Below are 19,259 nucleotides of genomic sequence, written 5' to 3'. Positions count from 1 at the left end.
AAGACTTTCCCAGCTCCTCTCCTGGATCATCATACAAATGACTTTGTTAAAGAGTCCGTCATTTGTAGCTTTACAATTTCTCTTCATAGTTCAAATAGGTTTGCTTCCTGTCTCTGCTCACAGCTGATGGAGAAGGTCACAGATGGGCTTGGGGCTCTAAGGCCATGTCACCTCCAACCCTTCTTCTGCGGGAAGATTGCAAAATCACCTCTAAAAAGCCTTACATTTCACACTCTCTTTTCTCTCTCCTTTCCCCATGTTTGTTCCCCCTTTGCCTCTCATATACCTGAAGTCTCTATTAATGAAAGTGTTCAGATTGTTCGAGGAAATATACCTTTGGCTTCAGGAAGCTGCTGAATCCATCACACCATCCCTGGTGGACCACGAAGGAGAGAGAGAGGAATTAGTGAGGAGACTGAATTGTGCAGTGTCTCCTCAGCCCACTAGTTGGGAGCACAGGCTTTTATCTCTGGGGCTGGCGCTGGCCATCTGAGGAGCACTGGATCTGCCTCCTGGAAGCCCGACTGGCTCTGGCTCATTCTACAAAGCCCAAGGGGTCACACTGGTTCCCCATAGATAATTGGCACAAAGCATTTGTGTGGCCACCACATGGGGAAAAGGCTGTCCCCGAAGAACCCACTCCATCTTTCACCTCAGTCCCGCCCCAAAGACACACTACTAATTGAATAGTAGTAAGAATAACCACATTCCTTAACTCATTACTAGTGATACATATTTTTATCCTGCTCAAGGTACATCCATATGATCTAACTCAGTTCTTAAAATGCTTTCTGGGGCACCCGGCTGGCTCAGTTGGAGCATAGGACTCCTGATCTCAGGGTTGTGCGTTCAAGAGTCCCACTTTGGGTGTAGAGATTGCTTAAAAAGAAAATCTTTTTTTTTTAATTTTTATTTATTTATGATAGTCACAGAGAGAGAAAGAGAGAGAGGCAGAGGGAGAAGCAGGCTCCATGCACCGGAAGCCCAATGTGGGATTCGATCCCGGGTCTCCAGGATTGCGCCCTGGGCCAAAGGCAGGCGCCAAACCGCTGCGCCACCCAGGGATCCCAAGAATATCTTTAAAATGCTTTCTATGGCAGTTGAAGCAGTGGTCTTATCCTCACTATGTAGTTGGGTAAACTGAGCATGAAGTGGTTATATGACATGCTTAGTGTTAAACAGCAGTCAGCCCAGTGTTTGTTTCCTCACTGGGCATAAATCAGCCACCCTGTGCAGAAGCAGTGAATATTTTTGACTCATCCTCTGGGAGATGTCATCCTTGAGAGTTTTGCGGGAGGGAAGGAGGAGAAGGAATTCCCACTAACTCTGGCTGTAACATAAACCAGGAATGGGGGCGTGAGCCTTAGACACTGACACCATGCTGTGTGAAGAGCAATCACTTATAAATGCTACCAAATAACTACATAAAAGGCGACTGGCGATGTCATCAGGCAATTATATGTTATGGAGATAAATTACCCCTCCCCCCCCAAAAAAAAAAACCTGCTGAGTTACAAACCTTGTCATTCAAAGGACTTGTTACTGAGGGGACATCGTGTGCCGGGTGATGGTGGGGTCCGACCAGAAGCAATATCGGCATGGGCCCTGTTGACTGGGGCTTCCCTCCCTGTAGGTCTGTCTGTAAATGTCTCATAGTCATTAGCTCTCCTTGCTGGCTTGTGCCAGATGCTGTGCTCGGCAGTTTACAAACATCACGACGACCTCATCAGGTAGGTATTATTCCTGCTGTACATGAAACTAAGGCTCGGAGTCATTACATAACTCGTCCAAGGCAAAGAGCTAGGATATGGTAGAAAAATCAAAGAATCTCAATGAACACAAATGGGGAATTCAGTAAATGATGGCACGTCAGTGGAACACTACCCAAGCTGTCTTTGGACTCTATAATACTTCTCGTTTTGATTTAATTGAATCTTATTTTATTTACTTTTCCAGTTTATTCCCCATCCCCCCTCTCATTCTGCTCCACACCCATAGACACCTACTGTGTCTCCTGTGGTTGACATGTTTAAGTGAGTGGGTCTAATTGTACCCGTGTAAAACATCATGTATCTTATACAGGTAAATGTTTTAAATTGACATCCATGGTATTTGCTATAGACTTCATTATACTTACATTTTAACCTCTTTTTTTTCAGGTGTTTCATTTATGTTGTACTTTTTATTATGTATGTATATTTTTAGATTTTATGTATTTATTCTGGAGAGACACAGACAGAGGCAGAGACACAGACAGAGGGAGAAGCAGGCTTCTTGAAGGGAATCCAACGTGAGACCCCATCTAGGGACTCTGGGATCACGCCGTGAGCCAAAGGCAGATGCTCAACTACTGAGCCCACCCAGGCGTCCCTTGTTGATGTTTAGAAAGATAGGGAGCCTGGTTCTCCCTCTGCCTATGTCTCTTCCTCTCTCTCGGAGTCTCTCATGAATAAATAAATAAAATCTTAAAAGAAAAAGACACAACCATGTTGCTATGTACCCACTTGCTTTAGTATTTTCATACTGAATACACATCTATCATGTTTTTTCATTCATAGGGATGAATATATAGCCTTTCTTAATTTCCCACTACCACAAACAATGCGGAAATGATCATTCACGTAACATTTCCCCTTACGGACTGCATTAGGGTCTATCACAGATATGTATGTATGTATGAATGTAGGTATGTTCTAGCTGGAGATTTCTGGGCAAATGGGATATACATATGAGCACTCTCTGATTCTGCCAATGGGTTGATGCAATTTACAACTCCCAACAGCTAGAAATGAAGGTTTCTGATTTCCCCTCTGATTCTGCCAATGGGTTGATGCAATTTACAACTCCCAACAGCTAGAAATGAAGGTTTCTGATTTCCCCTCATCCTAGCCCACACCTAGTATAATCACATCTTCTAACGTATGCCAATCTGATGGGTATAAAATGGTATCTCAGTGTAGTCTGCATTTTTGTGATTACTAGTGAGGTTAAACATTTTCACAGATATATTCGCTTTTTAAAATTCTTATTCTGGAGATCCCTGGGTGGCACAGCGGTTTGGCGCCTGCCTTTGGCCCAGGGCGTGATCCTGGAGACCCGGGATCGAATCCCACGTCGGGCTCCTGGTGCATGGAGCCTGCTTCTCCCTCTGCCTGTGTCTCTGCCTCTCTCTCTCTCTCTCTCTGTGTGACTATCATAAATAAATAAAAATTTAAAATAAATAAATAAATACAATAAAATTCTTATTCTGTAAGTTGTATTTTCATATCCTCTGCCTGCTTTTAGTTTTTCTGCATGTTGGTTTATTTGCAGTAGTTCTTAGTCTATTCTAGATAAACTTTGCCAGTTTTAGACATTATAATATTCCCCTGTAATCTATGCTGACTTCCTTTGAACAAAAATCCTTAATTTTGATATAATCCAGTTAATACATTTTCTGCCTTAAGGTTGATTTATGCTTTTAAAAATTCTTCCAAACTCTAATATTACAAACATCCTCTTTTATTCCCTTCAGATAGTTTTATCTTTCACATTTACGTTTTTAATTCTTTGGGATTTCATCATTGTATGAGGTAGTAATCTAAATTATTGTATTTTTTTAAAAGGAGGTTAATTTCCTTCACACAAAACAAATTCAGAGATAGACAATCAGGATCTAGTGTGGTATCAGGTCAACAATCACCAACTCCAGTTCCTTCTACCTTCCCACTCCACCATCCTCATCAGTGACTTCTATCCTCCAGGCCATCTATAGTCTAAGATGGTGGCAGGTGCTCCAGTCATCTTGTCCACACTGCTACAAGGAAGGTGGAAGATGTTTTTGCTGCTGCTGCTTTTTTTTTTTTTTTTTTTTTTTTTTTGCCTCTTTTGGGAAGCTGTCCTAGAAGTTCTATCAAATAGCTTTCCTTACATCTTATTGATGAGGATTTAGATATAAGAACATCTAATTGCACAGGAGGCTGGGAAATGTAGTCTTTATCTGGACACAAACATCACATCACCATCACATCATACTACATTAGGCAGTCTCAACAATGTAAGTTTTGTAATACTAAAAAATGGGGAGTGGATATTAAGTAGTCAAGTGGTAGTCCCTGCCACAAAAAAGATTACTAACTTGCTCTCAAATGGCCTTCTCTATTGCTTGGATAAATACAACAAGAATGAATTCCTTTACAATTAAAAATATCCAAATTAAAAGGACTTTGAGTGTCTTTCAAGTTTTTACTGAGATAAAATTCACAAGTTTAATCATCTTAAGGGTTAAATCCAGTGACTTTTATTATATTCACAGGTTTACAATCATTGCCACTGTCTAGTTTCAGAATATTTTCATCATCCCAAAAGAGTATCCCAAAAGTAGTTATTCCCCATTCTACCTTCGCCCCCATCCTCTTCCATTCACTTATCTCCTTTCTATATGGAATTGCCTATTACAGATATTTTATATATAAGGAATCATATACTATATGTCCTTTTGGGTCTGGCTTCTTTCATTCAGCATAACGTTCATCCATGTTGTATGTATCAGTACTAAATGCCTTTTTATGGATTAATAATATTCCAATGTATAAATATACTGCATCTTGTTTATCCATTCATCAATTGATGAACACTTGGGTGGGATATACCTTTTAGCTATTATAATAGTGCTGTTATGGGCAGCCCTGGTGGTTTAGCGCTGCCTGCAGCCTGGGGTGTGATCCTGGAGACCCGGGATTGAGTCCCACATCAGGCTTCCTGCATGGAGCCTGCTTCTGCCTCTGCCTGTGTTTCTGCCTCTCTCTCTCTCTGAATAAATAAATAAATCTTTAAAAAAATAAATAGTGCTGTTATGAACATTCATGTATGAGTTTTCGTTTGGAAACATGTTTCTAATTCCTTTAGGTATAACGGGTAGAATAATTGGCTCATGTGGTAATTTCCATAGAGGTTGTACCTTTTTAGAGTCCCACCAGAAATGCGTCAGGATTCCAGTTTCTCCATATTTGGCCAATACTTGTTATTTTCCCTTAAAAAACATAGCAAATATAGTGGGTGAGGTGCGGTATTTCATTGTGGTTTTGATTTTCATTTCAACCATGTTTAATGATATGGAGGCATCAGTTCATGTTCTTATTGACCATACATGTATCTTCTTTGGAGAAATGTCTAGTCAAGTCCTTTGTCTATTTTTAAAGTGGGTTGTCTTTTTGTGGTTGAGTTGTAAGAGTTCTTTTTTTAAATAATTTATTTTTTATTGGTGTTCAATTTGCCAACATACAGAATAACACCCAATGCTCATCCCGTCAAGTGCCCTCCTCATTGCCCATCACCCATTCACCCCCACCCCCCACCCTCCTCCCCCTCCACCACCCTTAGTTCGTTTCCCAGAGTTAGGAGTCTTTATGTTCCGTCTCCCTTTCTGATATTTCCTACCCATTTCTTCTCCCTTCCCTTCTATTCCCTTTCACTATTATTTATATTCCCCAAATGAATGAGACCATATAATGTTTGTCCTTCTCTGATTGACTTATTTCACTCAGCATAATACCCTCCAGTTCCATCCACATTGAAGCAAATGGTGGGTATTTGTCATTTCTAATGGCTGAGTAATATTCCATTGTATACATAAACCACATCTTCTTTATCCATTCATCTTTCGATGGACACCGAGGCTCCTTCCACAGTTTGGCTATTGTGGACATTGCTGCTAGAAACATCGGAGTGCAGGTGTCCCGGCGTTTCATTGCATCTGTATCTTTGGGGTAAATCTCCAACAGTGCAATTGCTGGGTTGTAGGGCAGATCTATTTTTAACATTTTGAGGAACCTCCACACAGTTTTCCAGAGTGGCTGCACCATTTCACATTCCCACCAACAGTGTAAGAGGGTTCCCTTTTCTCCGCATCCTCTCCAACATTTGTGGTTTCCTGCCTTGTTAATTTTCCCCATTCTCACTGGTGTGAGGTGGTATCTTATTGTGGTTTGGATTTGTATTTCCCTGATGGCAAGTGATGCAGAGCATTTTCTCATGTGCATGTTGGCCATGTCTATGTCTTCCTCTGTGAGATTTCTGTTCATGTCTTTTGCCCATTTCATGATTGGATTGTTTGTTTCCTTGGTGTTGAGTTTGATAAATTCTTTATGGATTTTGGAAAATAGCCCTTTATCTGATACGTCGTCTGCAAATATCTTCTCCCATTCTGTAGGTTGTCTTTTAGTTTTGTTGACTGTATCCTTTGCTGTGCAAAAGCTTCTTATCTTGATGAAGTCCCAATAGTTCATTTTTGCTTTTGTTTCTTTTGCCTTTGTGGATGTATCTTGCAAGAAGTTACTGTGGCCAAGTTCAAAAAGGTTGTCGCCTGTGTTCTCCTCTAGGATTTTGATGGAATCTTGTCTCACATTTAGAGCTTTCATCCATTTTTTAAAATTTTTTAAATTTATTTATGATAGTCACAGAGGGGGGGGGGGCAGAGACACAGGCAGAGGTAGAAGCAGGCTCCATGCACCGGGAGTCCAACGTGGGATTCGATCCCGGGTCTCCAGGATCGCGCCCTGGGCCAAAGGCAGGCGCTAAACCGCTGCGCCACCCAGGGATCCCTAGTCCATGGTGTTTTGATAGGGATTGCATTAAACGTGTAAATTGCCCTGGGTAACATTGACATTTTCACAATATTAATTCTGCCAATCCATGAGCATGGAATGTTTTTCCATCTCTTTGTGTCTTCCTCAATTTCTTTCAGAAGTGTTCTATAGTTTTTAGGATATAGATCCTTTACCTCTTTGGTTAGGTTTATTCCTGGGTATCTTATGCTTTTGGGTTTAATTGTAAATGGGATTGACTCCTTAATTTCTCTTTCTTCAGTCTCATTGTTAGTGTATAGGAATGCCACTGACTTCTGGGCATTGATTTTGTATCCTGCCACGCTGCCAAATTGCTGTATGGGTTCTAGCAATCTTGGGGTGGAGGCTTTTGGGTTTTCTATGTAGAGTATCATGTCATCGGCAAAGAGGGAGAGTTTGACTTCTTCTTTGCCAATTCGAATGCCTTTAATGTCTTTTTGTTGTCTTTCTGATTGCTGAGGCTAGGACATCCAGTACTATGTTGAATAGCAGTGGTGAGAGTGGACATCCCTGTCTTGGTCCTGATCTTAGGGGAAAGGCTCCCAGTGCTTCCCCATTGAGAATGATATTTGCTGTGGGCTTTTTGTAGATGGCTTTTAAGATGTTGAGGAATGTTCCCTCTATCCCTACACTCTGAAGAGTTTTGATCAGGAATGGATGCTGTATTTTGTCAAATGCTTTCTCTGCATCCAATGAGTGCATCATATGGTTCTTGGTTTTTCTCTTGCTGATATGATGAATCACATTGATTGAGTTTGGATGTAAAGTTCTGTGGATATCTGTAGATATCTGTGAAATCCATCTGCTCCAGTGTATCAGTTAAAGCTCTCGTTTTTTTGGAGATGTTGTGTTTAGAAGACCTATGGAGTGTAGAAAGCGCTAGATTGAAGTTACCAAGTATAAGTGTATTATTATCTAAGTACTTCTTCACTTTGGTTATTAATTGAGTGATATATTTGGCAGCTCCCACATTCGGGGCATATATATTGATGATTGTTAAGTCCTCTTGTTGGATAGATCCTTTAAGTATGATATATAGTGTCCCTCTTCATATCTTACTACAGTCTTCGGGGTAAATTTTAGTTTATCTAATATAAGGATGGCTACCCCTGCTTTCTTTTGAGGACCATTTGAATGGTAAAAGGTTCTCCAACCTTTTATTTTCAGGCTGTAGGTGTCCTTCTGTCTAAAATGAGTCTCTTGTAGACAGCAAATAGATGGGTCCTGCTTTTTTATCCAGTCTGAAACCCTGCGCGTAAGAGTTCTTTATATGTTTTGGACACTAGATCCTTATCACACATATGATTCAGTGAAATTTTCTCTCATTTTGTGGATTTTTTTTTCATTTTGTGGATTTCATTTCACTTCTTAAATAGTGTCCTTTGAAGCACAAGAGATTTTATTTTGATAAATTCAATTTATTTTTTTCTTTTGCTGCCTTCGGTTTTGGTTTCATATCTAAGAATCCATTGCCAAATCCAAGGTCATGAAGACTTACCCTCATATTTTAAGAGTTGTATAGAGCCAGCTCTTATATTTAGGTCTCTTATTCAGTTTGAGTTAATATTTGTATATAGTGTGAAGTACACAGTCTGACTGTCATGTCCACGTACTGTTTTCTCAGGACCATTTGTTGTCAATGCTATTCTTTCTCCATTGAATGGTCTTGGCACAGTTGTCAAAAATCAATTCACCATAGGTGTATAGCATATTCCTGGACTCTCATTTTACTCTCAACTGATACATGTATGTTTATTTTTGTGCCAGTACCACAATGTTTTCGTTAGTATACCTTTGTAGTCATTTTTGAAACTGAAAATAGTGAGTCCTCCAACTGTGTTCTTTTTTGAGATTGTCTCAGCCACTCACGGTCCTTTGCAATTCCATATTAGTTTTAGGATGCACTTTTCCATTTCTATAAAGAGGCAGTTGGTATTTTGACAGGGATTGCGTTAAATCTGTCAATTGCTTTGGGGAGCATGGTCACTTTAAAAATATTAAGTCTTACATTCCATGAACGTAGGATGTCCTTCTGTGTATCTTGGTCTTCTTTAACTGCTTTTAGTCATATTTTACCTTGTTAGTGTATAACTATTGCATCATCTTGGTGAAATTTTTCTCTGAATATTTTCTTTTTGAAATATTATAAATGGAATTGTTTTCCTCATTTCCTTTTCAGATTGTTCATTGCTAAGATACAGAAACACAGCTGATTTTGTACCTTGATCTTACATCCTGCAACATTTTTAAAAGATTTTATTTATTTATTCATGAGAGACAGAGAGAGAGGGGCAGAGACATAGGCAGAGGGAGAAGCAGGCTCGTTGTGGGGAGTCTGATGGGGGACTGGATCCCAAGACCCTTGTATCACGCCCTGAGCCAAAGGCAGACGCTCAGCCACTGAGCCACCCATGGGTCCCCACGTCCTGCAACTTTGTTGAATTGTTTATTAACTTTAATAGTTGCCTCTTTGTAGCGATTCTTTAGAATTTTCTCTATATAAGATCATGTCATCTGTGAATAAGAGATTGGTTTGCATCTTCCTTTCCAATTGGGAAATGACCAAAACTAATTAAAGAAAAATTCTATGGTAGGACAATATTTACATAAAACTTAAATATGCAAAATAACACTGTATATCGTTTATTGATACTTGCATGCAGTTACATAATGCTTTAATAAAACCAGGATTTCTGGGCATATTACGCTTTAATTATTTAATTTCCTTAAAAACCTCACAAGGTGGGCTTTCTTTTACTTTCATTTTACAAAACAGAAAACAGAAATCTAGACATTAAGTAAATTGCTCAAGGCCGCAGAGGTAGTAAGAAGTGGAGGTGGATTATGAACACAGGTGATCGAATTCCTGAGTTCCTGAGTCCCTGCTCTGAACTACCAAAAAAATCATAATGAATACCAAACTCATGATAGTGTTTAACTCTGGAGGGATCCCTGGGTGGCGCAGCGGTTTGGCGCCTGCCTTTGGCCCAGGGCGCGATCCTGGAGACCCGGGATCGAATCCCATGTCGGGCTCCCGGTGCATGGAGCCTGCTTCTCCCTCTGCCTGTGTCTCTGCCTCTCTCTCTCTGTGTGACTATCATAAATAAATAAAAAAATATTAAAAAAAAAACTCTGGAGAAGAAAGGAAAGGAATAAGAATGGGAAATGGCACCCATGATCTTCAATTGCACTTGTTAGATTGTATTTAAATTGGGTAGTAGTTGCACAGGTGTTCATTGTATTAGTATACTCAGGTTTTTTTTTCTTTTTTAATGTATATTCTTTTATTTCAGAGTTTAAAATTTATGAGGAAACAGTTAAGTATCTCCTGCAAGCAGTTGGAAATAGAGACACAAGACAGAAACTAAGCCCTGGCATGGCTCAGAATGAAAAGCGAAATACAAAAAATATAAAATACAAATTCAAGAAGGAAAATGAAAGAGATACTGTAGAAATAGTGTAAGCAACAAGAGCAATAAATATGAAAATCTCGAAGTTATTAAGTTTCTCGAGAAAGCTAAACCATCAAAATCGGGACATGACAGAAAATAGACAGACTGATAACCGCTGAAGAAGTTGACCGAGTAAATGGTAATTTCCTCCCAAAACAACTCTAGGCTTTCAATTCCCCTCATTTGCTGTCCTTCAAGACTCTCTTGGCTATTCTTGACCGTTTGCTCTTTCACTTAAATTTTTAAATCAGCCTTTTCACATTTCAAAATAAATCTTGTCATTATTGTGAATGGAACTGCATTGAATTTGTAAACTAACCGAGAAGAATTGTCTCTGTGAATTTAAGTTATCCTGCCCACGACGAAAGCTGTTATTTAAGTCTTCTTTAATGTCTTTTAATTAGGACATCTTTTTTTCTGTAAAGATCCTACACATCTTTTGTTAGATGAATCATTGAATAACTTACTTTGGGGGTATAACTTTATAAATTACATGTTCTAATTTTGTTGGTATATAGGAATGTAATTGATTTATACATTGATCTCCTATCCAGCAAGATACTAAACTTAGTTATTTATTCTCTTGGATTCTCTGTATAACTGTAGGCAGTTACACAGTGTGTGAATAATAATAAATTTATTTGTATTTCCAGTAAAGGTGATTTTTTTCTTTTAAGAATTTTAACACATGTATAGATATGTGTAATAATTGCCATACTCAGGACAGAGAATCGTTTAATCACCCCCATCCAATCGACTTCCTGCTATTCCTTTGTACTCACCCCAACAATCCATTAATCCAGGCCACTGCTGATCTGCTCTCCATCCCTATAGGGATGAAAATATCATATAAATTGTTTTTTTGATAATACCATGTAAGTGGAATCATATTGTATATAACCATTTGAACTACTATCATGCTTTTGAGATTCATCCAAGTTGGTGTGTACCAAAAGTTCGTTCCTTTTTATTCCTGAGTAATACTCTGTTATATGAAGGTGCCACAGTTTGTCATTCATCTGTTGTTGTTTCCAGTTTATGGTGATTATGAAGGGAGCTTCTATAAATATTTGTGTTTCGGTTTTTGTGGGAGCATGTCTTTATATCCTCTAGGGAAGATACATGGGAGTGGGGTTTCTGGATCATACTGTAAGTAAATTGCCAAGTGATGTTCCAGGAGGGTTGTATTGGAGTTCTGGGTGGTTCAGTTGGTTAAGCATCTGACTCTTGATCTTGTTATGCCCAAGATTGCAAATCTGAGAAACCACCAAGGAGCCGCCACCGATGCCAATGCACAAGGGTTTATTAACAAGCTCGAGCCTGGGTCCAAGTATACCAACACAGTGGAGCAGGGACTTGGACCCCGAGGTGGGTGGGTTACAGCTGGGATTTTATGGGCAGGTTTAGGGGATTTTCAGAAGAGGTGGAGGAATTTTTTCATTCCGATATGGGGGAAAGGGTGGGGGAGTTTCTTAAGATCTGTTTTCATTCCAATACTGGACTTTCTGTCTCCATCAGGAGCGTTCTGAGCTCTGTTTTCATTCTGATACGGGACTCTCTGTCAAGGGCGTTCTGCGTTTTTCCTGTAAAGTTTCAGCTCTTATTCACAGGGGCCTGTGATGGCTGTACTTGTGTTAATGCTAAACTTGAGGTGGAGTGGCCTTAATTTTCTCGGCCTCCACAGATCTCAGCCCAGGTGGTGATCTGAGAGTAGGTTTGAGCCCTGTGTTGGTCTCCATGCTGGGTGTGCAGCCTACTGAAAAAACAAATCCAGAATGTTTATATGGTTTTGCATTCCTAGCAACAATGTATGACATTTCCAGTTGTTCTGCATGTTTGCTACTGTTTGGTGTTTTAATTTTATTTAGCTGTTCTAATAGGTGTGTAGTGATATCCCAGTTTTAAGATTCATTTTATTTATTTATTTATTTATTTATTTATTTATTTATTTATTTATTTATTTATTTGAGAGAGAGAGCACGCGCAAATGCGCAGAGGGAGGGCAGAGGCAGATGGAGAGAGAGAGAATCTCAAGCAGACTCCCCGCTGAGCATGGAGCCCTACAAGGTACACCCCATGATCCAGAGAGCACAACCCTGAAATCATGACTTAAGCTGAAACCAAGAGTCAGATGTTCAACCAACTGGACCACCCAGGTGCCCCTTATCCTAGTTTTAATTTGCGTGTCTCTAATAGCTAATGATGTAAAAAATCCTTTCTTTATTACTTGCTGTTCCTATAATTTTTTCTTTTTTTTTTAAAGATTTTATTTATTCATGAGAGACACAGAGAGAGAGAGAGGCAGAGACACACAGGCAGAGGGAGAAGCAGGCTCCCTGCAGGGAGCCCGATGTGGGACTCGATCCCAGGACCCCGGGGTCACACCCTGGGCCAAAGGTGGCGCTAAACCGGTGAGTCACCTGTTCTTATATTTTTTGGTGAAGTGTCTGTTCATGGTTTTGCTCATTTTTAAATTCAGTTTATGGTGACCTAATTGTAGATTCACCTGCAGTTATAAGAAATCATACAGAGAGACCCAGGTATTCTTTACCTAGATTCCCCCAGTCATAACAGTATGCAGAACTATATATTCTCAGAAGCCATAAATTGTGATACAATCCACCAGTCTTAGAGTTTTCCCATTTTACTTGCAATTATTTGTGCATGTTATGCATGTGTGTACGTGTGTATGTAGTTCTCTACAGTTTTATCACGTGTAGGTTAGTGTATCCTCCACTACAGCCAAGTTAAGGAACAGTTCTTCAACATAAGGATTCCTCAGGTTGCCTTTTTATAAGCACACCCACCTACCTCCTGCCTCCACCTTAACCCCTAGTAACCATCAATTTGTTCACCATTTGTAAAATTTAGCCATTTCAAAAATAGAATATATAATAGATAATATCACATAGATGGAGCCATATAATATGGAGCCTTTGGGGATTGGCTTTCACTAGTCAGCATAACTCATTGGAGATTCATCCAACTTGTTGCATGTTTGCACGTATTGATAGCTCATTCCTTTGTACTGCTGAGTATTATTCCATGGAATTTAAATAGTTTATCACAGGTTACTTATTTACCCATTGAAAACATCTGGGTTGTTCCTAGTTCGGGGCTATATGAATATAGCTGTTATGAATATTTGCGTGAGGTTTTTTGGTTTTGTTTTGTTTTTAACTTTTACTTGCATTTATTTTATGTAGAATTTGTTTCCCGGGACATAAGTTTTTGTGTCTTCAGTTTCTTCCGGGATCTCTTTTTCTTCTGAGCAACCTCCTCTTCTGGTTTAGAAACAATCTGCTCTTTTTCAGTAAGAATCATCTCAGTGCACCAGGGAGAGCTCATGTATGGTTTAATTCAGCCATGAGCCCTCTAAGTTGTATGCCACATCTTGGGGGCTTTGCTCATCTGGATGTGCTCAATGGCCAGGAAATCTACATCTAAACACTTAAGTTCAGCATTACTCTCTGCATTTTAAGGATGTGCAGTAAAAATTTAGTACTCTTCTTAGGCCACTGGCCCTTGTGTCCAGCCCCACTGTTTGGCCTGGGCATACACCTACCAACTCCACCATCGTAGCGAGGGAATGGCACATATTGCTTCTGCAAAGTGGCATCTTTCAGATCCTTGGTGGCTTTTCAGATATGCATATCCTTGATGGCCTGGGCAGTTTTACTTGTGTTTTTCAAGTGAATCTGAAGATTTGAACCTCTTGATTTGCATGATTTTATAGGGTTTTCTGGGCAAGTGAATAGCGAACCGTTTTCAGAGATCACCTTAGGCCGCTAACTTCTTATTCTCCAGGATAAATGCCCAAGATTACAATTTCTGGGTCTCTTTTTCTTTAAGAGTTTATTTATTCGTGAGAGACATAGAGAGACATAGGCAGAGACATAGGCAGAGGGGGAAGCAGGCTTCCTGTGGGGAGCCTGATGTGGGACTTGATGCCAGGATCCCGGGATCATGACCTGAGCTACCATCACACGCTCAACCACTGAACCACCCAGGTGCCCCCAGTTGCTGGTTCTTACAGTAATTGCATTTTTTAGAAGTTTTAGAAAAAACCACACAACTGTTTTCTGGAGTGTATCACTTTATATGACCTTCAGCAATGTGTGTGATCTTGTTGCTCCACATTCTTGCTATCAGTTGGTGTTGTCACTACTTCTCATTTTGGCCATTCTTAAATGTAAGTAGTGATACCTCATTGTAGTTTTAATTTCATTTCCCTGATGGCTACTAAGGTTGAACATCTTGATTTGCTAATTCAACATCTGTATATCTCTGTGTTGAAATTATTGTTTATGTCTTTTGCCCACTTTAAAACTGAATTGTTGGGCAGCCCGGGTGGCTCAGCGGTTTAGCACCACCTTCAGCCCAGGGCCTGATCCTGGAGACGTGGGATTGAGGCCCAAGTCAGGGTCCCTGCCTGGAGCCTGCTTCTCCCTCTGCCTGCGTCTCTGCCTCTCTCTCTCTCTGTGTCTCTCATGAATAAATAAATAAAATATTTTAAAAAATAAAATAAAATAAAGTTGAATTGTTTACTTATTTTTCAGTTTTGAGACTTATATATTCTAGGTACAAGTTCTTTGTCAAATAGTGATTTGCAAACATTCTGTCTAATCAATAGCTTTTTATTATTATTCTTTATAACAATTTTATTATAATTAACATATGATATAATTCACCTATTTATATTTAAATTTTTCTTCCTTTTTTAAAAAAATTAAATTCAATTTGCAAACTTATAACACCCAGTGCTCCTCTCATCAAGTTCACTCCTTAGTGCCTGTCACCCAGTCACTCCATCCCATCACCCTCCTCCCCTTCTGTAACCTTTTGTTTCCCAGAGTTAAGGAGTCTCTCATGGTTTTTCTCCCTCTCTAATTTTTCCCTGCTCAAGTTTACCTCCTTTCCCTTATAGTCCCTTTCACTATTTATTATATTCTGCATATAATGAACCTATATGATGATTGTCCTCCGACTGACTTATTTCACTCAGCCTAATACCCTCCAGTTCCAACCAGGTCAAAGCAAATGGTGAGTATTCGTCCTTTCTGATGGCTGAGTAGTAGTCCTTTTGTGTAAATATATATAACTTTATCCATTCATCTGTCAGAAGACATCAAGTTTGGCTGTTGTGGACATTGCTGCTCTGACATTGGGGTGCAGGTGTCCTGGCATTTCACTACATCTATATCTTTGGGGTAAATGCCAAGCAGTGCAATTGCTGGGTCATAGGGTAGCTCTATTTTTCACCTCTTGAGGAACCTCCACACTGTTTCCCAGAGTGACTGTACCAGCTTACCATCCCATATAACTCACCTATTTAAAGTGTGCAATTGATAGATTTTGGTATATTCATAGAGTTGTGCAATCCATGTTCATAACCAATTTTAGAACATTTTTATAGTCAGTAAAAGAAACTTCATATCTATTGCCATTTTGACCCAACCTTCCTACCTGCACCCAAGGCAACAACCAGTCTACTTTATGTCTGTACAGATTTACTTACTCTGAAATTCCATGTAAAGGGACTCATATAATATGTGGCCCTTTTTTGACTGGTTTCTTTCAATTGGCATCGTTTTCCATGGTTTACGCATGTATGGCATACATCTGTACTTCATTCCTTTTATTTCTGATGGACTTTAAGGCTATTGTGAATAGTGCTGCTATGAACATTTGTGAGCAGGTTTTTGTGGACATGTTTTCATTTCTTTTGGATACATACCTAGTTTTGGAACTGTAGGGTCATATAGATGTTTAACTTTCTGAGGAACTACCAGTGTCTTTTTCAAAGCAGTCTTCTCATTTTTTTAACAGTGCCTTTCATGTGAAATGTAAAAAAAAAAAAAAAAAAAAAAGATTTTCTGTATTTATTTATTCATGAGAGACACAGAAAGAGGCAAAGATATAGGCAGAAAGAGAAGCAGGCTCCCTGGGGGGAGCCAGATGAGGACTCGATCCCAGTGTGACATGATCATGACCTGAGCCAAAGGCAGTCAGCCACTGAACCACCCCAGTGCCCCAAAATGTAAAAAGTTTTAAGAGTCCAATGTATTTGTTTTTTCTTTTATGGATGGTGCTCCAAGTCATGTCTATCAACTCTACTTAACTCCAAAATCACAAGATTTCTTATGATGTTCTAGAATTTATAGAGTTTTATGTTTTACATGTACGACTGTAACTGATTTAAGGTTAAGTTTTCCATAAGGTGTGACGTTTACATGAAGGTTCTTTTTTTTTTCATATGGATGTCCAACCTTTCTACATCATCCATTGAAAAGATTGTCCTTTATCTACTAAATTGTTTTTGTACCTTTGTCAAAAATAAATTGGCCAGAGACAGGGATATCCCAGGAAAATCAAACTACATACCAATAAATATCCCTTATGCATATAGATGCAAAAGATACTCAACAAAATGAGAGCAAACTGAATCCAACAGCATATAAGAAGATTATATAGCATGACTAATTGGAATTTATCCCACGAATGCAAGGATGATCCAACATAAGACCAACTAATGTAATATACCACCATTATAAAGTGAAGGGGAAAAAATGATGCAGCAAAACCATTTGACAAAATCCAACACATTTACATGATAAACACACTCAACAAACTAGAAACAGAAGGGAACTTCCTCGACATGATAAAGGGCATTTATTAATAATAATAATAATAATAATAATAATAATTCCCCACAGCCAACATTATACTAAATGGTAAATGATTAAGAGCTTTCTGCCTAATCAGAAACAAAATGTCTAATTTCACCGCTAATACTTAGCATTTTACAGACAGTTCTATGGTAAGTAAATAGGCAAGAATAAGAAGAAAAGCGGGATGCCTAGGTGGCTCAGCAGTTGAGCATCTGCCTTTAGCTAAGGTTGTGATCCTGGAGTCCTGGGATTGAGTCCCTCATTGTGCTGCCTGCATGGAGCCTGCTTCTGTCTCTGACTCTCCCTCTGTGTCTCTCATGAATAAATAAAATAAAATTAAATTAAATTAAATTAAATTAATAATAAAAGTCATTCAAATTGGAAGGGAAGAAATAAATCTTTCTCTATTCATAGGTGATAATGCTCTTATCTACAGAAAAGCCCAAAGAATCTACATAGAAGCTATTATAAGTTAAATGAATTCAGAAGGGATGCTGGATACAAATCAATATACAAAAATTAGTTGTTTGTATACACCAGCACTGAACAACATTAGAAGGAAATTAAGAAAACAATTCCATTTGTGATAGCATCCAAAAAATATGCAAAAGAGTAAAATTTAACCAGAGATGAAAGACTTCTATGCTGAAAACTACAAAACATTGATAAAATAAGGGAAACACAAATAAAACAAAAGGCACCCTGTGTTCATGGATTGGAAGACTTACCATCGTTAATATGGCAGTTTGCCATATTGCCATATCCCAAAGCTATCTATAGATTCAGTGCAACCCTATCAAAATTCTAATGGTCTATTTGCAAGAAAAAGAGAAGCCAGTCCTCAAATTCATATGGGATTGCAAGGGATCTTGATTATCCATAACACTGTTAAAAAAAGAACAAAGTTGGAAAATTCAAGTTCTCCATTTCAAAAAAAACCCAACAAATCTACAGTAATCAAAATTATGTGGTACTGACATAAGCATAGATTTAGAATAGAACTGAGACTCCAGAAATCAACCCATATATCTATGGTTAACTGAAATTTTTTTTGTAGACTCCATGCCCAGTGTGGAGCCCAGTGCAGGGCTTGCACTGACAACTCTGAGATCAAGATTTGAGCTGAGGTCAATGGTTGGATGCTTAACTGACTAGTCACCCAGGTACCCCTGATCAACTGATTTTCTTTCTTTTTTTTTTTAAGATTTTGTTTGTTTATTTATTCGTGAGAGACACACAGAGAGAGAGGCAGAGACACAGGCAGAAGCAGAGGGAGAAGCAGGCTTCATGCAGGGAGCCTGATATGGGACTCGATCCCGGATCTCCAGGATGACGCCCTGGGCTGAAGGCAGACGCTTAACCACTGAGCCACCCAGGTGTGTAAAAAGCAAGTTTATGATTGCCAGGATTGTGGGGAGTAGGGAATGGGGAATAACTAACTAATGGATGTAGGGTTTTCTTTGGGGGTGATTAAAATGTTTTTGAACTATATAGAGGTGGTGGTTGCAAAACATTGTGAGTATTTGAATGCCACTAATGTATTCATTTTAAAATAATTTTGGGACACCTGAGTGGCTCAGTGGTTGAGCATCTGCCTTTGGCTCAGGGCATGATCCCAGTCTGGGGATTGAGTCCCACATTGGGCTCCCTGCAGGAGGCCTGCTTGTCCCTCTGCCTGTGTCTCTGTGTCTCTCATGAATAAATAAATACTGTATTTTTTATTTTTAAAAAATATTTTATTTATTCATGAGAGACACACACAGAGAGAGAGAGAGAGAGAGAGGCAGAGACACAGGCAGAGGGAGATGCAGGCTTCATGCAGGGAGCCTGATGCAGGTCTCGATCCCAAGAAACCAGGATCATGCCCTGGGCCAAGGCAAGCCCTAAACCACTGACCGACCCAGGCATCCCTAAATAAAATCCTTTTAAAAAATAATTTTATTTAATGTGATGTCATCTACCATAAAGTTGCCCATAAAAATCAATTTGCCATGTTTTTGTGGGTCTGTTCATCTAAGGTGAATGACTGAATGACTCAATGAATCGATACATTGGAGATGATCTCCAAATGCAGGTGTTAATGTTTACTCTCAAAAAGTAGATGCCTAGGCCAACTCAATCACAGCTATTTTTTAATTAATATTTTTAGTAGAGGTATGTTTTTCTATTCTATTTTTTTTTTAAGATTTATTTCTTTAGTCATGAAAGACACAGACTGAGAGAGAGAGGCAGAGACACAGACAGAGGGCGGAGCAGGCTCTTCCCAGGGAGCCCCATGCAGGACTCGATCCTGGATCCCGGGATCACAACCTGAGCCACCCAGGTGTCCCTCTATTCTATTTTAACAGGAGCTGAACTTGGACCTGAACATCAGGCAGAGTCGGACACCTGACCATGGAAAACCAATCAGCTTGGGCAGCCCCGGTGGCCTAGCAGTTTAGCACTGCCTTCAGCCCAGGGTGTGATCCTGGATACCCTTGATTAGTCCCATGTTGGGCTCCCCGGGTGGATCCTGTTTTTCCCTCTGCCTC

At 39.4% G+C, this 19,259-nt stretch overlaps 1 protein-coding gene across 1 annotated transcript in view; it reads left to right on the top strand.

Moving 5' to 3' along the window:
• Positions 1-19,259, top strand: part of ZSCAN32 (zinc finger and SCAN domain containing 32) — a 107,217-nt gene that overhangs the window by 19,825 nt on the left and 68,133 nt on the right. The window contains 3 exon segments of the mRNA XM_072837683.1: positions 9,899-10,196; positions 12,321-12,468; positions 17,933-18,104. The gene's annotated coding sequence lies outside the window, so the exon portion shown is untranslated.

This window comes from Canis lupus, chromosome 8 (assembly GCF_048164855.1).
Source record: "Canis lupus baileyi chromosome 8, mCanLup2.hap1, whole genome shotgun sequence".
Classification (NCBI taxonomy): domain Eukaryota; kingdom Metazoa; phylum Chordata; class Mammalia; order Carnivora; family Canidae; genus Canis; species Canis lupus.
The sequence above is the reverse complement of the archived record's forward strand: the minus strand, read 5'-3'. Positions and strand labels throughout refer to the sequence as shown.